Genomic DNA, 12,383 nt, shown 5'->3' on the forward strand with positions numbered 1-12,383 from the left:
TCCCGGACGCCCTTGGTGAGCCAGGGGGGCTTTCGGACACTCCTGCCCCCCTTGCTTCTTGTCGGAATGGACACCCCTTGGGCCCTGAGTATCGTTTCCTTAAGGAACAACCACTCGTCTTGGACACTGAGTTCCTCTGCCCTCAAGGACCCCAGTGCCTCTCCCACTAATCTCCTCATCTCAATGAAGTTGGCCCTCCTGAAGTCTAGGGCTACCGCCTTGCTGCGGGCCCTTGACACCCTACGCTAGATGGTGAATGACTGACTTACATATGATGTCATATGACTGACTTACAAGTCTCTCACTATTGCCATTTCAGGCTTGACTAGCCAAGCCATAGTGGTGTTGATGCCCAGCCTAAAGGGAAGAATGGACTCTGAAAGACAAGCCCCTAGAGAGGGTTTCCTGAAAAAGACTGAGTTAAAGACCTGCTTTATTTTACTGGGGGGGAGAGGGGGTTAGACTAATTTTGGAATCTGGCATCCTGAAAGGAGGAAGGGTGTGTAACCTGGCTGAAGATCTGAACCATAAGCCACTGGAGCGGACAGAAAAGTCTACGGAGGAAACTGAGGCAGGGCAGCTGCAATATCATGTCCTGCCACACAGTTACTCGCAAGATGACAATTCTATTAAAATTCTCAGACTGCTGATGCCATCGGTGCTGCAAATGCCTGAAGTGTGCAGTAACTGTATATCCATCTCTCTAATATTCCATCTCTGCTGTTCCACTGTCAATGATGGGCATCTCCTAAGCATGAAGATGCCAACACTGCGCTTAAACGCTTCTGTCTTGCAAAAAGGGGAAGGCGGGGGGTGGGGCAGAAGGAGAGAGAGAGAGAGAAATGTGCAGACTGTGACAGCAATCCCTATAACTGAGCGACGTCTCAGCCTGGAAGAATGAAGCCAATATTCTTTAGCTGGCAGAGAGAGAGAGTCTCTTCCCTAGAGTCTACCAGGAACCCTGCTGCATATGGCTGCCACCCTCAATCTACTTTGAAATACTGATGTGAGACACATGACTGCAAATACTTCCTTCACAGCAGTGAAGAAGTCACACCAGCATCCCTACAAACACTGCTAACCAACCTGCTGACACAATGAAAAGTGCTGCTGTCATGTTTTTTTTGCAAACACAGATAGATCTTGTGGATGCTTCCCGAAAGAATACAAAGAAAAGATGTAGTGTATTCAGTTCTTGCTAGCTTCCATCACATATAAGCAGCATACATAAGATTTTTTTCCCTTCCTTTGAGCTTTGAGGTGATGGGACCCTTTGCATTGAGAAACTGTCATGCTGTACTGGTGCTGTTATAGGAATCTCACTACTTCAACTGAAAAAAAACCCAGCATGAGAGCACAACAGAGGCACAAGCTCACACATTTGCTCACACGAGCTCTTACAATATTTTGCTTCTTGGCATACTAGTAAAGCCACTGCGAGAATGTTTCAGAGCCCCTTCCAAGCTGATCCAAAGGGAGTATGTTTCCAGAGTCCAATAACAGAAGCTTAACTCTAGGTGGGGCAGCCTTTGCTTTTAACTCTGGAGATTCCTGGTACATTGGCCAAGATGGTCACCACACTTGAGCAGCTGGAAGTTGAGCCAAAAATTCATCAATATGACGTTAATCATCAATTCTAAATGCCGTGCAAAAAAGGGGAAGAAATGCCTATGATCAGAGACAGGTATTGAAACACCTCTAGCAGGTCCGTCACTAAATCTAGGCAGTCCTAGCATTTCATTCAGAATCTGGCTGAAATCCTACTGAAGTCAATGGTAAGATTGCCAGGGACTTCTTAGAGGGTCGAGGAAATCAGCCCAGTTGCCTGATAATCAAACCAAAAAGAAGTATGGTAGGCATTGTTCTGATTTCATTTTACGCCACTTAGCAAAACTAGTTTGGATTAGCAGATGCTGGGTCATTTGGAAGGGTGGCATAACAACTTAGTTCCCCATGAGCCCAAGTAGTACTTTCAGTGCAGAGCTGTTTTTCAAGGTGCAGAGCCAAAGAAAACTACTGAGGGAAAATGCATTGTTTCCCCATATCTGCTCACAGACTCCCACTGTAAATCTTGAAATCAAATGAAAAAGATGCTTGCTTAGCATTGAGGAAGAGAAGATTTTAGGAGAATTCAGTTCATCACTGTTAGCGTTAATGTCTCCTGGTAGCACAAAGCAAAGACGCTAATTGCTGGTTGCTCCCCAAGCCCCGGGTTCTCACCAATCACTAGCAGAATATCTCACCATGGGAGGGGGGGACACTTCATGTCTTACTGATGGAGAGCAAAAGGTTTAGATAGATATTTTTCTCACAATTAATGACATGCTGGGCAAGCACATACTGCTTGAACATTTGCAAAGCAGAGCTAATGAGCTCCACCTATGATCAACATCCCCTAAAACCCTCTCAGTGCATAAAATGGATACTGGGTTGCATGACAAACTAGTGGCTTCTTCTCTCCCTCCCCCCTCCTCACCTTTCCCTCTAAATCATTTCACCCTGAAGGTCCTCCTTGGCAATGCTGATCATTCTGGCTTGATTTTCTTTCAGTCTGAATTAAGAGTTACTGTTCATGTGCTCATTAATAGGCTTTGCTTACCAGAAGTTTTACACTTTTAGCTGAACAAAACTGCATCTTTCCACCGCCTCTTCCCAAATTCATTTAATTTCTAAGCCAGTATTCCTCTGGGGGCTGGTTGACTGATGTAACAAAAGAAGGGAAATATCTGTACAGATCTGCAAGAGCCAATCATAAACCTGAGCAACACATGTACATGGCCATGCCACCCTGGATGTAAATCGAAAGCACACACTTTTACTTGTCACCTTTGACTTTTATGCGTCTTATGCACATGACACTGGGATTCAGCCTTCCAATTAGATATACATTTTAAACATTTAAATTTCTCAGTATATTTTAGGAGGAAAAAAAAAAGTAATTCGGCTTTTGGTGAAGGGACAAATTGACAGTTACCAATTAATAATAAATCTTTCCCTATCTTACGTACACATTTGATTAATGACCTTTATCTAGTTTCTACTAAATAAGGGTCAGCACTGAATAAGCCACCACTGTGACTGAATGGCACCAATTTACATTTAGAGGTCATGAGCACCGTAATGATGATTACTTCTATTACTGTACAGCACATGCCCTTTTGGATCACACACTAATACCCTGGGGCGTATGTAGACGAAATGGGGGCCCTAAATTGAAGCAGTAGATTTTTAAAAACAGTGCTTCAATTTAAGGTGAAGTAAACCCCCGTGTCGTGTACATCTTTCCTGCCTCTCCAGTGGTGGGGAAGGAAGGTGAGCTGCTGATGGGTGGAGTGGTCCCTGGAGTATGCGGGCAGGGGGAAGGGGAGGACTGCTTCCCTCGCTGCAGCAGCAGCCCCCACCCAGGCAGCACCCAGCTCAGGTGGTCCCAGGGGGTACCACAGCCACAGAGGGAAGGACCTCTCTGGTACTCTCTCCTACCTTGGAGATCTTCAAGAGGAGGCTGGACAGGTATTTGTCTGGGGTGATATGAACCTGGCACCCGTTCCTGCCTGGGGCAGGGGGTCGGACCTGATGATATGTTTAGGTCACTTCCAACCCTAGAGCACTAAGATACTATGACTGGGTTCCCGCGCAGCTCATACAGGTAGGCAGGCTCCAGGGGGAAAAAACAAACAAACATCAGACTCGCTGCTTTCCCCCCCCACCCCTCCCTTTGGTGGAGCCAGCCTTCCCAGGCTGCTGCCAGGATGCCTGCACAGTCCCAGAGCGGCACGGAGCCCAGTGCTTTGCTCTGCAGGTGTAAGGCAGCAAACTAAAACTCCTCAGAAGTGTTTGCTACAGCAGCTAGAATTAATGGGCAATATGCCATCGACGCGTGCAAATACCAACACCGTTAAAGCGGTGCAAAAGCATTTAACCCGCTTTGAAGTGTCGCGCACACATGCCCCTGGACATCGATACACATAACATTTAGACTGGTTTAAATGAGGTTTAAGCCTGAAGCTGACAGACATCTAAGCCTGTGATAACACTTTACAGCTGCTTTGTGCAGTTCAAAGGGGTACCTGGAAAATCAAGTAGTATTTTGAACCAATTCAGTGTTATGTATGGGCACTGTGACATGGGTCTGGTCAGCCCTCCAGGAATCCCACACCCACAGTGACACCTGTCTAGAACTCTACTGCCTCTCTCCCTTTTCCCCTCTGAAGGAGCTCTTGTGCATTCCTTGTACAATAAAAAGTATCCTTCTAATAACCACCTGTGTCCTCATTCCCAACTCAACTGCAGCCACTCATCATACTCTACCCACTCAAGCCTCTGAGAACCCAAAAGCATGGATCCAAACTTTACCCCCCTGCCCAAGTCAAGCAAGCACTCTACAGACTTTGGTCAACTGCAGACTACTGAAACATACTCAACTCATGTTTAGGAGAGATGGGAAAGTAGAAATGTGGAAACACCCTCAACCACAGGTGATCCACAACCAGGTACCTCCAAAGCATGGGTGCAAGCACTCCCCCCATCTTGCCCACTGTGAGGCATGCTGAGCTGCGTGGTCATTCCCACTCCCTGGCCCCAGAGCCACAGAACTTGACACAGCTGTAAACCAGTTCCAAATCAGTGACTTTCTGGAACAGTACAAGGGTTATACGTGTCCGCACAATGCCTGGAAAACTAGTTGAAAGACTGTGCCACTCCCAGTACTCCTGTGCTTGCTCTCAAATGATAAAATGAGCCTTGTCTTCTGCATTTATGAAATAATTTTGTTAATATCCTACTAAATACAAGAGGCATTGGGTGTCTGTACATGAGCACAGACACTGTTCCAATCTGCTCTAATTACAGTGTGTTGGAGCAGACTCGATTAATTGAGTCTGCTGAAGCATAGTAATTACCACGTTCTAGCCAGCCTCCACGTCTTGTGCACCAGTATTCCAAGCTTCAAAATGGAGGCGGAGGGGGAAGGACTTTAGATAAAAGCAACCCTGCCACCATTTTGAAGTGCAGGTAAGGTAAAATGTGAGACGCTCCGGATGCTTGAAGCCTCTCTAATTATAGCACCCCCCACCCCTTGGAGCATGTAAATATGACCCATTGGTCACAGTCCAGTTGTCTTAATCTCCACAATTCAATAATTATGGCTGCCTTAAAAGAAAAAAAAAGATCAAATCATCCCATCATACATGCAGTCTATCCAGAAGGACTGGATAAACTTGGATCTTGACAACAGGATACAGTATTTTCACTTAACTTTGAACTTGGGCTAAATTAACAGTGACTGAGAATTTTCAACAACTAATAATTTTTGTCTAGGTGAAACAATGTGCCAGTTTAAGTACAGTTCTTAGTGGAAATATTTCCCTATCTCAGTAGAGATTAAGGATTCCTCACCTGTGAGGTTTATGGCTGAGCCACATTGACAACAGAGGCTAAAAAATGATCACCACCACGAAGATGTGCACACAACAAAATCTTTGAAGCTCAGAGGAATTTTTTATTACAGAAATGTCCAAATGGGGTGAATGAAGTGCTGAATAGCCTGTGTAATGCCAGGATTTCCTTTTAAGTGTATGAAAATCCATTGTTCTGAATGTTACTGGAGTATTTATTTGTAGCACTGTTAGGAGAAGTTTTGGTTGTTGTTGCGTTTATTTGTAAATCAAATTCAGGAGCCTCTGGGACTGTCAAACCCAGCTTCAGCATTAGCTCAGGAAAAGTCTTTTAACCCAAGTTGTCCAGGCAGTCAAATCAAAAGGCAGATGATGTATGAGAGAACTGTTTCCTCATAAACATACACACACACACACAATATATCCAAGTGCATATCTGGTGAAGTAATGGTTTGAGGATTATTATTAAAAGGCAACAGTTTGATATATTCAGACGCTGCCTTTTCATGTTCCCTACCAGGTAGCTGGGAAGTTATATTCTCTATGTGTCACATGTTTAAGGCCATGTGAAAGTTGTGCATAAAACTACATGCATACTCTTTAATAAATCTTACTGAAATCTCACATGTCATGGGTAGGCAACCTTTTCTAGCTGTGGGCCAGAATGACCCACCACAAGTCAGAGGCAAACAGGAGCTAGGACCTGGCTGCCACCAGTGCTCATCCCCGTGGCAGCACAGGGAGAGTGTCTGTAGCGAAAGTCCCCCCACTGCCAAATGCTACCACAGCCCCACATCCATGGGTCATGTTCAGGGGTTCACAGGATAGATCCAGCCCACAGGCAGTAGGTTGCCAACTTATGCCATGTGCAAATGGCCAGATACCCTTAGTTTCAATTTTCACACACATACACGCACAACTTATGCAGCCATACAGTGTAACTGTATATGCAAACTAGATGCCTAACTGCTCACACAGTTTGGAATCATTGATAGAAAAAAACCTCACAATTCCACAGTTTATCAGAGTTACTTTTAATTCATATCCTTGGCATAAAAGTAGGTGCAAACTTCTAGGCTTCTGATCATTTGACAATATCAAAATATGGCTGTTAATTTTGACCAAAACAGACCTACAAACCTGTGAAAGCAGTTAGGTAGTGAGAGGTTCTCAGTGTATGCAGACTGACCCCTTGGCTCTCAGTATGTTTGTAAAATGCATGAGCACGCCCACATGTACAGTTAATGAAAACATTTACCATTCACGAAATTTGTAACAGTTTCTCTTTCTGCTAAACAACAAACAGATCAAAATGGGTCTGCAATTATTTTTAAAAACCCTTCAAACTTCCTGTCCTCATAATTCAAATGCTTCTTTCAAACTGATTAATATACCTGTTAGTTTCTGAACAAATCAACAGAAATTTCAGCCTTAATGGATTATTTTGCAAAAGCACAAAGTAATTAAATTGTAGACTTTTAGATTTATGCAAGCATGCATTCCATACCCTCCTATGGTTTTTATAGAACTTAATAGAAATAGGATAGTCTTATATGAGTCCAGATAACTTACTGAAGCACACGGCATCTCCCTGTAACCAATGCAAAGATTATGACAAACATTCCAACTTGTTGGTAGGTAGAGAGATCTCAGCTAGGAAAAGGCTAAGTGAGTCTCCTGATATATGTATTTTTTGATGTAGGTGGCTCAGTTATAATCAACAGGTATAATAAACAAGGTGAGGATGGTTCTCAAAAAATTAAAAGGGGCTAAGAAGCAAGCTGAGCAACCCTGATGCAGGCACAACCACCTCAAGGGAAAAGTACTGAACTTAATCTTCGAGCTTTATCACTGTTCACTGCAGTAATAGAGCTAAACTACAGAACAGACGTAATTCTCTTGCACTCCTCCTAGCGCATAGACGATTTATTTATTTTACAGATGGTTGAGAGAGACACTTGCTTATGTAAACTACACTGATTGTCAAGAGGAGCCCAAGATGGGTATCATCAAGATTAAGAGCCAGTGGCAAAGCCAGGTAGAGGAAACTTGTAGGAAGCAACACATTCTTATGCCCTGTCATTTCTAGCCTAAGACAATTGCTTGCTGCAACAACAAAAGCTAAAATAAACACATTCCTCAGCCCCAAAATCCAGAAGAACCATCTGACAAGACTGCAAAACAAAATTATTTTTAGCACTTAGAGCTGTTCAGTATTTTAGAAACTGAGAGCCAAGCTACAGCTCTGAACAAATATCTGATCCAAAAAGTGTATTCAGAAAAGCTGACCACATGACTTCACAGTACCTGAGAACATGAAATGCAGGAAGCATTGATTTTAATTCAGCTAGTCCAGGACACAGAAGATTATATCCTAAACATACTCTACCTTATTTATCTAGTTTTGGAAGAGGCTGGCATACACTAGGTCTCAGTTGTTGCCCTTATTTAATTAATCACACCATTTTGAACAGCTATTTTTAAGACAAGTTTTATCAATCTCTGAACTCAACCATCCCCTACAGGAGAACTTTAATACCCAGCTTCATCTACATGGAACTTTTCCCAAAAATATACATGACTTCTAGAGAATTCCTTATATACATATACTGCATTATGCTATGAGCTCTTTCCTAAGATAGAGACAAGCAACTAATCTGAGGACAAAATATACCTTAAGAAGAGTGAACAAACTCTACTTCACTCTGATGTTATTTTATTACAATCTCGAAAAATCTCTGCTCTGGGAATACATCTCCCTCTTTCATGCACGCATACTTGCAGTTTACATTGTGGTCTTTCTTTTTCTTCAAATTTAATTTGAAACACTTATGTCTGATGAAGGTCAAAAGATTTGAAGGAGCTGAAAAATCAGATTATATAGTTTTACAGGGGAAAAAAGGACTGCTTTATTTAGTAAAAGGTTGTCTTTGGAAGTATTAAAATACAAACCATAAATACAGAGAAGTCAGTAATGTAAATATTAACCGTTTCCAGTTAATATGAACCACAGGCTATAGAAAATATTTCTGATAAATATAGCTTATGAATGAAAATAAAAGCAACTAAATTAAAAAGGTACTGAACATAAAATGTAGCTTTTGCTACTCTATTTTATAGAAAGCTTTTTTCTTGGAAACTGTCAATACATCAGAATTTAAATGAATACTCAGAGCACAAGCATTAGACCTCAAAATGATTAACCACAACTAACCTAATTGAATCGGCAGTCATGCTGCATCCTTAGATTTTCAAGGTCTTCTATTCTTCTGTCAACAATACACCTACATATTGCAGAAAACAACTGCCAAGACCACATGCCACTGCCATATAAATAACATTTCAGCAGTTTGAAAATGTATTGCCATAGAATGTGTTAAAAGTATAAAAATCTATTCCTATGAAAAATGGAAGTATAAGAAGATTTTATTAAATCAAGCTATAAACTGGATGTCCCCAGAGAAAGAAAAGCTGAAAAAACTACAGGACCATCACAAACATATGGATTTAATACCTACTTATTTTTATGTATTTCTTACAGCTTATTAAGCAGTTTCCTTTTCTAATATTAAATCTCTTTCTCTTACAGATTAATTCACTTTTAGATTGGTCCAAGGATGTAAAACTTTTTCATTCATCCATCACCTGGGCTAAAAAAAAAAAGAATGAATGATTTTCAGTTTGAATGCAGTACGCTAAGACAAGAGACCCATGTCCAAAACTACTATGCACCTCTCAAATACATATGGATGGTCTCTACATTGCATTCTTTAATAAAGATGATGCTTATCCCTTTATTTGTTCTAAGAGATTAAACAAGGAAAAGTAAAAAAGCTTAAAAGTAAAAAATATATAAAAACCAATAATCAAATATACAGACTTCTATTTAGAGCTTACATTTTGTTAAGGATTTTTTTTCTTTTTTTTTTTTTTTACTTACATGCTTTAGGAAAAAAATCAAAGTTCAAAAGGAGTCTGTTCCACAGAGCCAAGTGATTACAGTTGTTGTCTACTGGGAAATGAGCCTCTCTCTCACTCTCTCAGTCATGAAATAAGTCCCAAACTGTCTGCTGTGCCAAACTGCATTCAGATACCTCTTAGCGCCACCAGGGTCTTCTTCAGAAGTCAGTTCTTACAATACCTGGACTCTTCTCACCCCCAAAGCTCCCATCTTACTACATAATACTGAGGTGTTCTTACCAATGTACTTTCAGATAAATTAATCAAGCTGCACAGAAAAAAAAATACTAGGCAAAGGAAAAAAAAGAAAAAAACCCAGATACTACATCTTCTGGGCTGCACTATTTCCTTGCCGTACTCTTTCTTAGAGTCCTAAGAAAGATTTCCTACCTATTGTTCATCATGGGAACAGTCCTAAACCAAGGCTGTAAAAACAAAATCTGTTTTAATTATTTTTTGTTCCTAATCACCAAGCATATATAATAATCCTACTTTCTAATTCATTGATTTGGGTTTTTTTTAAATCTTACATGGACTGGAGAAATCAACAGGGTCATACAAAGAGTTCTGACAGTAATAGGCACTCTCCAACAGAAAGACGGCAATCAATTATAAACCATTTGCAGAAATTGCAGGGCTGTCACAGACTCGTTTACAGCTGCGGTTCATCAAGTCAGGCTGCATTTGATTGCCAAGCCATTTTTTCCACTACATCTAAAAAACTAGGACACCCTCAGTTAACTCTTAAAAACATCATTAGCATTACTGTATTCCACCCAGAGAACTCAACTGCAATATGGTGTGGGAAACAACTTCAACAAATTATGCACAACCCAACAGAACTGCTAGACATGACAGAGACTGCAGGATGGAGGGAGGCCAGGGAGCAAATCCATCTGCCTGTTTCCTTCCAGAACCGATGAAATTAGCAGCTGCAACATAATTTAGAGCAGTGATTCTCAACCAGGGTGCTATGGCACCCTGGGGTGCCATGAGATCTTTTACAGGCTGTTGTGGGGTGCCGTGTAGAAATCCGCAATGTTAAAACAGCCTGCCTTGTTCTGGTCTTAGTTCTTTGCAGCAGAAGAATCATTCAATTATTTTTTTCTGTAGTCAAAAAAACAAGTGAAAGCTAAGAGCTGGCATCTTCTGAGGGGTGCCTTGAGTCTAACACAGTTGAGAACCACCAATTTAGAGGATCACTGTAGCTTATTCAATTTCCCGCTGTACTGTAAATTAACTTCTCTCCGTTTTTATAGCTATCCCCAGTGAACTCTCTAAAAGTTCATATCTTCTGGTGTATTTGATAAAGACACAGGAACAATTTTGACAAACGCCTTTGTTTTTCATTTTGGCAATGAAATATTTCTACTTCTTTCTACAAAGAAGAAACAAACAGGATCCAATCTGCTCAGTTTATGTCCCTGATTTATTCACAAATTCCTGTTTTTCTTTTTCCAAAACATGCATACTCACTGGGCAAGATAGAGGGCACAAAAGGATCCTCCTGAGCATAAGTATGGTTCAGGCTAGCACTACCAACAATGAGAAACTCCCCAGTATGTGCATAGATGCCAGAATCAGATGATAGCAGGCGTTTTAACCCCCAAAGTTCCTCAGACAACAATGCACATCTACATCACCCCTAATGAGTAAACAATGAATTCCGAGCAGCAAATCCAGCCTTCTACTTCATGACACAAATGGTCTTCTGGAGTTTAACATGTGTGGCAGATGCACGAAGTGTGAAGGTAGGTGTGGAAGTGCCTTGCACTCTGGTACAGCAAAAAACTCCTCTCTGTAAAGGTCCCTTATGCACCCACCCAGAGCTGCATCACCTAGGAAATGTAGAGCTGCATAGTTCTTTCCAGTTTCCACCCCATGGAGAAGCTGTACAAGGTCCCTTGAAGACTACTTCAACTATTAGTTTGGAGTAGCCCACAGAGAGGCCCCAGAAACTAAGGAAAGCAGCTTCTGTGGCCAGCTGCTAGGTAACAAACCTGAGCTAAAAGAAAGATGCATGCTATTATTATGTTCTTTCAAATTGTATAGCTTTATTCATTTTCAGTTTTATTTTTTAAAGTATTTTGGCAAGCTACTTCTACAGTACAAATTATATCATGCTCCAGAGCTAGCAAAAAAAAATAACTATTTTAGTTAATCAAAAAATGCAATGTTGTTATTCAGCACCTGCCCTGAGCCACAACATGCTTCTCAACAAAAGAAAAAACAAAACATTTCCTTAGTCAGAACTGTAATGTCCTCGGAGCCAAGGTCACAAACTGGAAAAAAAAAAATTATCTGGGGTGTAATGCTCTACTACTCTGCTAGAATAATCATACACTCTTGTGATGACAGTTTTACTAATCTGACTTCTTCTCCTAGTGATAACAACAACCAATACCTCTATCAAAACCAATGCTTTCAAAAGCAGCCACTCATTTGGGATGCCCAGGAGAAGACATCTCAGTTCTGACTAAAAGAAGTGCTGAATACTCCCAGCTCTGCCCAAATGTTATGGGAGCTCTGTGCACTTAAAGAGATTTGTAAAAATTAGGATCAAGTTATACCTCTGGAATGGGTACTCAAAAACTGAGGCATTCTATAATTGGTAGCCTCTTCTGAAAGTACCTGTTACCTTGGACAAGTCAACTCTAAAAAAATCATAACAGGATTTGAAATGACAGCAGAAGGAATACGAATTCTAACAGAAAGGGCTAATCAACTAAGACATGTATGGGTGCAGTGAACTGGCAGGCTATGTTCCAAACTCTTGAGACCCAGCTTCAAAGGCTCACCTTTAGGTGACATGAAAAGATGAATTTGGTAATCTCTATTTAGTTCCTATTTGACCACATCACAGTTCTATAAACCATATAATAGCCATGCCCCAGGGGTCCTAACAAGTCAGAGCTGACAAGTTAATGGTATTAATCCTTCCCATTCATAAGTACCAATACCTCTGTTAAGAAAAATAATATATATATATATATATATATATATATATATATATATATATATGCACACACA

General features: G+C 41.1%; 1 protein-coding gene across 4 annotated transcripts in view; it reads right to left on the reverse strand.

Annotated features, from left to right (window-relative positions):
• The window catches only part of TIAM2 (T-cell lymphoma invasion and metastasis 2), a 356,145-nt gene that overhangs the window by 49,322 nt on the left and 294,440 nt on the right, over positions 1 to 12,383 (reverse strand). The window lies entirely within an intron of this gene.

Source organism: Gavialis gangeticus, unplaced genomic scaffold (genome assembly GCF_001723915.1).
Source record: "Gavialis gangeticus isolate Ggan-Ray unplaced genomic scaffold, GavGan_comp1, whole genome shotgun sequence".
Classification (NCBI taxonomy): domain Eukaryota; kingdom Metazoa; phylum Chordata; order Crocodylia; family Gavialidae; genus Gavialis; species Gavialis gangeticus.